This window comes from Oratosquilla oratoria, chromosome 5 (genome assembly GCF_046742065.1).
Source record: "Oratosquilla oratoria isolate Oo_2021 chromosome 5, ASM4674206v1, whole genome shotgun sequence".
NCBI lineage: Eukaryota > Metazoa > Arthropoda > Malacostraca > Stomatopoda > Squillidae > Oratosquilla > Oratosquilla oratoria.
Genome location: NC_134781.1, coordinates 85370873 through 85380872, shown reverse-complemented (window position 1 = coordinate 85380872; position 10000 = coordinate 85370873). Strand labels below are relative to the sequence as shown.

At 43.2% G+C, this 10000-nt stretch overlaps 1 protein-coding gene across 4 annotated transcripts in view; it reads left to right on the top strand.

Moving 5' to 3' along the window:
- Eip63E (cyclin dependent kinase Eip63E) overlaps positions 1-10000 on the top strand; it is a 1395216-nt gene that overhangs the window by 179291 nt on the left and 1205925 nt on the right. For 2 of the 4 annotated variants that reach the window (XM_076185581.1, XM_076185579.1), the window contains exon 1: positions 3895-4273. The exons of the other annotated variants lie outside the window; for them this stretch is intronic. The gene's annotated coding sequence lies outside the window, so the exon portion shown is untranslated. Of the gene's footprint in view, positions 1-3894; positions 4274-10000 lie in introns of those variants that run through there. 4 annotated transcript variants of the gene reach the window in all.

The following is a 10000-nucleotide window of genomic DNA, read 5'->3' as shown; positions in this document are numbered from 1 at the left end:
TTTAGGAGACCCTTAAACCAATGGAAGAGCGTCATCGCATTTAAGGATTTTATTCTCAAGCGGCTGACGATTTCATTCAGGTATTCCACGAGCTTAAAGGCCCTTGATTAAGGTCTGATTGGAAATATCGAGGCGTGTCCCAGTTGACACGTTGGGGACATCTGATAACGTGAACAGACTGTGGTGCTCACTTAGCAAGGCTGATGTGCCACATTGGTGCCACGTTTATCACAGGTGAGATTGTAGCGATAACCCGTATCACTATACAGTAGTTGTGTGTGCGCGATGTGATAACGAGACTGTCGGCCAGTGTCGCACGAAATTAATGCTTGTTTGTTTGTTTATGTTTTGTTTCTTTGTTTGTTTGTTTATCTATTTATTTTCCATTTATTTAGTTGTGTACTTATTTACTTATATGCATATTTATGTATTTATTCATTCATTCGTTTATTTATTCATTCGTTTATTAATTTGTTAATTAATCTATTTGATCATTTCTATATGCATTCATATATGTGCACTGTTGAATGGCTTGGAGTCCGCCAGACGGGACACCCTCGCCACCTGTTATTGTGCCCCGCCTCCCTTGCTTAACCTGCATCCCCCCTCGTTCTATATCTTGATATTATTCGTTATGATAATTCATTATCATTGTCATTACTATTATTATTTGTTTGTATATATATATATATATATATGTATATATATATATGTATATATATATATATATATACATATATAATGTATATGTATTGGTAGTTATAATGTATTACAATCATTTCAGTCCAAGGATGCTGGGAAAGAGTGTTTCTATTTTCTGCTCACGGGCCGACAGACGCAGAGAAAGTTCATTATCCCTACATGAGCGTAACTCATGTTTTTGTCTGCCCCTTGACGACGTATAACGAAACGACGAGCTTTGCAGTTTGTTTTCACCCTCAAATAATGATGATGTCGGCAGCGGTAGAGATATGATGTGGGATAATGGGGCCGCGCTCACCACGTGCAAATATACCCATCATAAATCACAATGATATAATGGATTGCAAAGAGTTGGCAGGTGATGTATGTATTCATATATATGTGTATGTGTGCATATATATATATATATATATATATATATATATATATATATATATATATATATATATATATATATATATATATATAATGTTCTTGTAAACAGACGAGGTTACATGATCCTGCTAGTTCTGCGTTGTTTATGTTCTTATTGAGGTCGTCTACATTCCTGGGTAATTTTCGTAGATGTGTCGGTAAATTACCAAGAAGTTGTCCGTAGGCTACAACGTTTCAATCTTGGTGTGAGACCATTTTCAGGCTGAATAGTTTATGCACGTGTATCAAGTGTATATATCCTGGTTGTCAGGGCAGTGGACAAGATGCAGGGATGACCCGTCATCCAGGAGGTACCAAGATAAGAGGGAGGGAAGAGGGTAGAGGGGAGTGGAGTATGTAGGGGATGGAATGGGTGGGAGTGGTTTCTATGCCTTTGTCTTTTGGCTACCTCCCGTGTAAGGGGGAAAAAAGCCTTGGTATATGTATGTTTACATATCGCCTCTATAAAGGGGCATTTAGACGGCCAAACGGTTTGACAAACCAGGTTTGTCAAACAGGTGTTTGAAGTGATGTTTGACCGTGTGAATAGGGTACTTGGTTGTCAAACGCGTTCGACAAACGTGTTTGACGACCAAACACCCCCATTCACACGGTCAAACATCACTTCAAACTCTTGTCTGACAAACCGGGTTTGTCAAACTGTTTGACCGTGTAAATGGAACTTAAGACAACCACATCATCTGCTGACGTACTGCTTGTAGGAGTATAACAAGTGGGCCATTCTGATAGAAAGGTAAACGAAACGAGCCCGTTTGGCCGATTTCACCCACTGGTCGTTGATTGGGAGGCATGGAGGGGGGGGGAGAGAATAACGTTCTTAATAGAGTAATTGTTGTGAGTTGCTGGATCCAGACTGTTTAGAAGAAAAAAATGATAATAAAGGTTCCATACAACCTTTTCAATGTCTGGTGAATTCACGAGAGCATTTAGTAGTTGCTCCTTCAGTACAAAGAGAAGAGAGAGAAAAGGAAAATAGGGATTAAGTTTATTTTTTTCTGTTCTCGAGCTATTGGAATTAATGACAGATTGATCATAAATATGGAGAAAAGAGAGGAGACAGACAGAGACTGGAGACAGAAAGAGAGAGAGAGAGAGAGAGAGAGAGAGAGAGAGAGAGAGAGAGAGAGAGAGAGAGAGAGAGAGAGAGAGAGAGAGAGATAGAGAGACATTGATTGATTCTCCTTACATTTTGTGGTGTTCATTTGGGAAAGAGAGTTCCTCGTATGATTTTATTTCCGTCGTGATATAGTTGGTGATAATTTTTTTTTAATTTGTAGTGCCATTTAAACCAATCTTTAGGTTTACTATTTTTAACGCTGCCAAACATTTTCGCCCCCTTTCTCATATGCATGCACACACACGCAAACACATACACACACACACATACGCATACACACACACGCAAACACATACACACACATACGCATACACACACACACATATACACATACATGCACGCACACACATGCGCTTGCACACACACTTGCGCGCGCAAACAGGCGCGTACATACTCGATGGCGCAGTGGTAGCGATCGCAGCCGCGACTACGGCGGTCCGAGTTCGAATCTCACCCAGGGTTGAAATAATTTCAGTATCGCTGCGCTGCGAGTCGTTACTCCAACTCTCGTGGGCGGGGAGTTGGGTGTGTATGTGTGCGTGTAAGATCACAGTATTACCCACAGATCTGTTATATATGAGTTCTGAGCTCTACTCCGGGAGGGTAATAGCTGTCGATCACGTGTCCAACACGTGATCCAAGACCATGGTGAATCACACACACACACACACACACACACACACACACACACACACACACACACACACACACACACACACACACACACACACACACACACACACACACACACACACACACAAAACACCCACACACTCCAGCTCTCGGGTGTTAGTTGGGTGTGTGTGGTGGTGTGTGCGTGTAAGGTTCATAGCATTACCCATAGATCAATAATACGAGCTCTGAACACGGGTCCCCACGAAATAGCTGTCGATCACGAGTCCAAAATCCAAGACCAAGGTGAATACACACACACACACACACACACACACACACACACACACACACACACACACACACACACACACACACACACACACACACACACACACACACACACACACACACACACACACACAAACGCACGCACATTCGCACACATACGCACGCGCGTGCTCCTGCGCAAACGTTCGCTCACGTTTACACTCGTACACACACGTACACACACATACGCGCGTGCTCGCATATTTCCGCTAATGAATTCATGCATGCATGTTTGCAAGTGCATATATGCATATGCATTATCCTGTCTCTTTGTATGTGTTTATTGTTTTCGTTGGGGAAAAATGTTTTGAAGGGGAGAATGTGGATGCAGGTGTGTAAAGAGAGAAGAAGAGGAATTACTCTAAAAGAGATCAAGGGGAGGGAGTGTGGAAGAGGTGGAGGAGGGCTAAATAAGGATAGGTGGATTATCGGACGAGGAGGGGGGAACCCGATTGGAATGGGTGGGAAGTGGGGGGGAGGGGAGGGGGATAGCAGCATCAGCTGCACACTCGGGTGCCACGGGAGGGCGACGAGAACAAGGACGACAGCAACGACGACGGGGGGATGATGATGTTGACGTCGGTGGCGGCGGCGCGCGGGAGGGAGGGAGGTTGTGGGGGGTGGGGGGGTGACGGGGAACTCTTCGTCGCGTCGCGGTCCAACTCCCTCGTCCACAGCCATTCAGGGTCAGACTTGCACGAGCGGCGGTTGTATACGGGCACGCGGTCTCGCTCTCGCTCGCCACTCTTCCATCACTGCCTCCGCGGCCGCCGTCGGCACGCGCGCACACACATACATCCACACACGCGCGCTCCGACGCCATTCTCCCGGGTAGCTCCTCCGTGGTCGGTCGGTAGTGTCTGTGCGTGGAGTCAGTCGTCCATCTGCTCTCCCGGTCGAACAAGCGAGGTCGTAAAGCTCCTGGAAAGGACCGGCGATCCTCAGCTCTCGCGTTGTGTTCCATGGTTCCGTCGTCCCTCGTAGTGCGCGTGTTCCGTGCCCGAATGAGTATACGATCCGCGGAGTGTCTCCCGAAGCCCAGGTTGCAGTTGTGAATAGAGAAGGAAGGCTGCCAAGGTATTATAACGGGTTCTTGGTTTCGTATTGTTAAAGTATGATATGCGAGTTCGGAATTCCTCCGTTCTCGGAGCCAAGGGGGGCGGGGCCGGACTGGCGAAGGTCTCTTGAGGAGGACCTTACAAGGTTCAAGGTTTCGAGGGCGTCTTTGAACTTGGCCTCGAACATGTCTGTATGTTCTGCCTTGGTCTGTGTACAGAATGCCCTCTACTCTTCCCCCCCCCTCTTAGTTTCGGTTACAGAATCCGTGAAGAAGATTCTACAACATGAGCAGCCTCGACGCTAGCAGAAGACGCTGTTGATAATTCAAGACCAAACAAGTGTTTCTGTTTTCACTTCCACGTCACCTGATTGTATCTCATGTTTAATCTCTGTTATCATAAACGCTTACACCCCTCCCCTCCCACCACCCACTCACCCCCTGCTGTCGGAGGTAATTAGTGTATTTAAGACCTTTGAAACCTCACATCGATCGAGCGAGTTAACACTTCACCGTTGCAAGAGTTGTGTAGACAGGAAATATTGAAGCTAACATGGCCTCCTCGCTCACGTCATACCTCCTACCTCCGTGCTTGCACACGTGGTGCCTCCTACCTCCGTGCCTGCAATACCTCCAACGTCTTGTGTCTACACTCATAGTGCCTCCTATGTCTGTGTCTGAGGACGAGCTTACCGTTACCATATTTACACAAACGCCTCTGTCATGTGCCTACGTATATGGATGCCTCCTATGTTCTTGCCTGCACACGTGCCTCGTACCTTCATATTTATTCACGTGGTGCCTCTTGCCTCCGGGCCCCGTACACGTAAAGCCTCCTACCTCCATGTCTCCCCACGTAGTGCCTCCTATCTCCTGAGATATCGAAGACGCATCGAAGGAAACGATCTAAGAGAGTCGGTCGTGTTTATCCGTGGAAGGAGCTCATGATTGCTGTGCAATTGCGTGAAGGAGTGGGGGTGGTGGGGGTCTGGGGGGGAGCGGGGAGAGGGAAAGTGGGAGTGGGATCCTAGTGTCCCAGGTGAGGGAGGAATTGGGTCCCTGATCCTTAAGGACTCTTGTCGTTTGATTAAGTGGAAAACGTGAATAGACGTGAGATGAAAATTACGTGATGTGTTTAATGTCAAAGACCAACAGTGGTGGTAGTGATATTAAAGTGAATTATTTATATGATATGCAAGAAGTGATGGTAATGATGCTGTGTTAAGAATAGAGATGATTATGTTGAATATGAAAATGATTATCTCATAAGAGAACAGTGATTTCTTTGAAAGTGAGTTTATCGATAACGATGAGCAAGAAATGTGTAATTTTAGAAAATAAATCCATGAGAATAGTGATAATTATTACTATTGTTACGTGAATCTATGTGTTTCGGTGCTAGATCTTGCTGGTTCTAGTATTAGAGTGATTTATAGTGATAGTAACAACAAACGTTGTGAGTGATAGAAAAAAGACACGTTTACTGCAAAGAAAAAAAAAAGCAGGAAGTACAGTTGACGAGAAGAACTCGAGGCTTCCCTTCTGGCGCCAACAGTGCCATTCTATTGGCCCTAAGGGGAAGGACGGAACGCCTCCGCCCTACCAGTGCCACCCTATTGGACCTTGGCACCATCTGCTAAGTCCATCTGCCCGTCTACTTGTCTCCGGCTTAGCCATCTGTTGTGACCTATGGATGGTCCCCAGAGGTCGTAATATTTCGGTCTAACTTGCTCCTCAGTGAGGAAGATGTGATGTTCATTTTTCGAGTTATGGTTGTTTGTGTACGTGACATTGCATACACAGGGGAACTTGCTCCTTTGTCATGATGTTTTGTCATCGAATGGTGACAGCATCGTGTACTAGTGTGGGTACATGGATCGTGGGTATGAAGCTGAAAGCTGAGGTTTTCAATATTTGATTCTTTCAACATGATGACGTACCGTATATATATATATATATATATATATATATATATATATATATATATATATATATATATATATATATATATATATATATATATATATGAGTGGTAGGGTGGTGAGTTTAAGCGCTAAGAATACGTTGAAGTTTTATTACTGACGTTTCGTCCAACTAGGACTTCTTCAGAATCTGAATAAATCCTAGTTAGACAAAACGTCAGTAATAAAATTTCATCGGATTCTTGGCGTTTAAACTCACCACCCTACCACACATTCTGTCTTCACACCTCAACATTTTGATAATATATATATATATTTGTGTGTGTGTGTGTATGTATATATATATATATATATATATATATATATATATTATATATATAATATATATATTATATATATATAATATATATATATATATATATATATATATATATATATATATATATATATATATATATATATATATACCTTTTTTGGTAAATGTCAGACGATTTCTTTCAGCTATGGGACGAAGTTAGGATCAACGGGCTATCAGTCAATCAAGAACCTGTTTTCTTTAGCTGAATAGAATCGTGTGTTACCACAGAAACACTGTAGACTATGTCATCGTGTTGAAAGGCCTAAGCCACTGAAGGAAGGAAATCTAGAAAATTATTGTTGTGCAATTTTATCCTCTGTTCTTTTACTGAGCGAAGATCTAGTAGATGGCTTTTCATTTTCTGGTTGCATTCACTGTGACAGCAGCTGTAATGCAGAAACAACCGAAGAAAAAGAAGAGATGACATACGTATCCATATATATATATATATATATATATATATATATATATATATATATATATATATATATATATATACGAGTTTTGTGTGTGCGTGTGTGTGAGAGAGAGAGAGAGAGAGATTCACCATGGTCTTGGATCACGTGTTGGACTCGTGATCGACAACTATTTCCCTCCCGGAAGAGAGCTCACTCATGTGTGTGTGTGTGTGTGTGTGTGTGTGTGTGTGTGTGTGTGTGTGTGTGTGTGTGTGTGTGTGTGTGTGTGTGTGTGTGTGTCATAATCTAGACCTCGAATAAAGCGAACGCTAATGGGACTGAGCGACTTAACCCACTCTATGATGACGTCACCTGAGGTGGATAAAATCGACTGAGATCAACCAGAATAAAATCACAAGGACCGTCATCGTCAATTTATTAAGCCTTCTTCGTTACCGTGACATCTCGAGTGAATAAAATCGCCTGGTGATGGTCAAAATGAAAGGATTAAGGTACGTCACTGTAAGGGTGGTAACGGCTGCTAGCACGTACGTAGTTCTCGTAAGGGACCTCTGAGCTGGACGGAAAAATGCGGACTTACGAGGTCAGTGACCTTTCCCCGTCATCAAGAAGGTAATTGGAGCATTCCCCGTCCTCAGGAGACGATGACGTAACAAACAAGCAGAGCTGCGTTCCTCCTCGGACCAAATGCGCGCGCTCGTGATGACGATTTATTTTCAGGTGATTGATTAGAGTAATTGCCACTTCAGTGGCGACTTCCGAGGCAATACTGGCCGGGGACGTTGCCATAGTTTCCGCTCGCGGCCAGGCACGCTCTCCGCACTGTAGTATGCGGTACAGTTGCCAGCACTTCTAGCTGGTACAACGTTTGGGGGATAATGCTACATGCGTTACGTTTGCAGATGTACAGTACCTAAAATTGTTTGTATGGGAGGTTACTAATTTTTTTTATTTTTTTTTTTTGCCATCTACCCTTTCCGCATTGGATGGCTATATATTTTTATTATGGCTGTCGCCAGGCAATTTTATTCAGCACTGTGGCGTCGCCCTGGTAGCCAAGGGGCTCTGATCCTGTTTCGATTAAGTCTCTGTTGTCAAAGTAACGTAGTTTGCAGTACTGAGTTCAATTCCCCTCCAAATGCTGTGCCAGTTGTAATAGTAGGAAACCCGCAAAATCACCAGAAAATATGTTTTCCTAAATTTCATCGTATAATTGTTTTTGACATCACATGCGCGCTTGTGCACACACACACACACACGCACACACACACACACACACACACACACACACACACACACACACACACACACACACACACACACACACACACACACACACACACACACACACACACGATCACACACACACACGATCACACACACACACACACACACACACACACACACACACACACACACACACACACACACACACACACACACACACACACACACACACACACACACAGACTTAGTATAATTTGATAATTTGATTATTAAACACAGATTGGAGCAAAACGTACACATTTTACCAGTTGAACACACTTTTATTAATTTGAGGGGTTCCCCTTGGCCTGAAGGGCTTGCTACTAATTTGAACCTTCAACATCAGGACTGTTTCTTAAATCGCGGGAATACAGTAACGTGATTGGGAACAATATGGCTAACAGAGGCGATGTAATTAATCTAAAGTTATTTCAGTACACTGAACATTATCCATACAACTTTACTAAGCCATCGTAGTGAGACGTAAAGGCTGCATTGTTCTAATGGGGTTAAAACGGTGGTCCTGCAGTGGGCCCTGGCGGAACACTTCCAACCTTTCAGCCAAAGTACACAGAAGCGAGTCGAACGGGGACCGTGAACGATCGAGACCCCACAGCGTCCCTAGACAGTTCCCTGGATCTGACAAGATCGGTTGGCGTTAGGTAGAATAAAATCTGGAAAGTGCGTCGCCGAGTTTAAGGGGTTTAAAGAGTTTAAAGCAGCCGCGATGGAAGGAATGTGAAAATGAATAATGAAAAGGAATTTTGAAGCTGAACGATGGAGGGTTTTCATATGCGATGGGACACATGTATTTCGTTGTTGGTGTTGTCACGGTCTCTGGATTACCAGCGCTTCTGTCCGTGCGGACTTGAACGTAGATGTACAGTCACTCTCAAAAGTACTCGTCGTGAATTTCGTTATACAGCGTCAAGCTAACATTGCTCAATGTATAACACATCTTTATGCTAATTATTCCCCGCACGATGAGAAGAATTTCTGTAAATCAAATTTAATCGATAGAACAGGACCTGGGTGTTGATTTCTAAATCTACAACTGCAACTTTTGAGGATGATTGTGTTAGATGCAAATTATATATCCATGATTCAGCTGTAGGTTCGGACTTGTACGTCTCTTGGTCGCAACGCTGTACATGACTTTTGGTTCCGTGTGTACAAAGGCTCAGACTGGCGAGGTGATTGTTGTCTGGCTGAATATGTGTTGATATGAGACGCATACAGTCACGACAAAAGTTTTGTCCCACCAAGAATTTTTCATTACACAAAAATTAAATTCTTTGAATTTTTTTTTTATCTATGCAAGACAATCGTAAGATAACCACGACATAGTATATCACGTACTCAAAAGTTGTTCCACCAATAATTTTTCATGGTACAAAAATCCAATTCTTTGTCTGACATTTTTTTTATCGATTCAAGACAATCAACTAACTGTAAGATAATCACTACGTAGTATTTCACGTAAAAAAAAAAAAAAAAAAAAAATTGGCATCATGAAAACTACCGTGGGTCAAAACTTTTGGTCGTGACTGTACAATACACAGTACTCCAACGCCGAGTGTCAGTTTTCCAGTTGCGTTGATGCCAAAGGAGTTAAACATATATAACGTTGATGTACGCTTATGAATATGTAAAGGGGAGCGTTTCAGTGCTGTGTGTGTGCGCGCGCGCGAGGCGCTTTTGTTTGGGGGGATTCAAACATGGACGCGTGATTCAGAAGTACCGTCTTTTATTGTTATTGTCATTATTATGAATATAATTGTT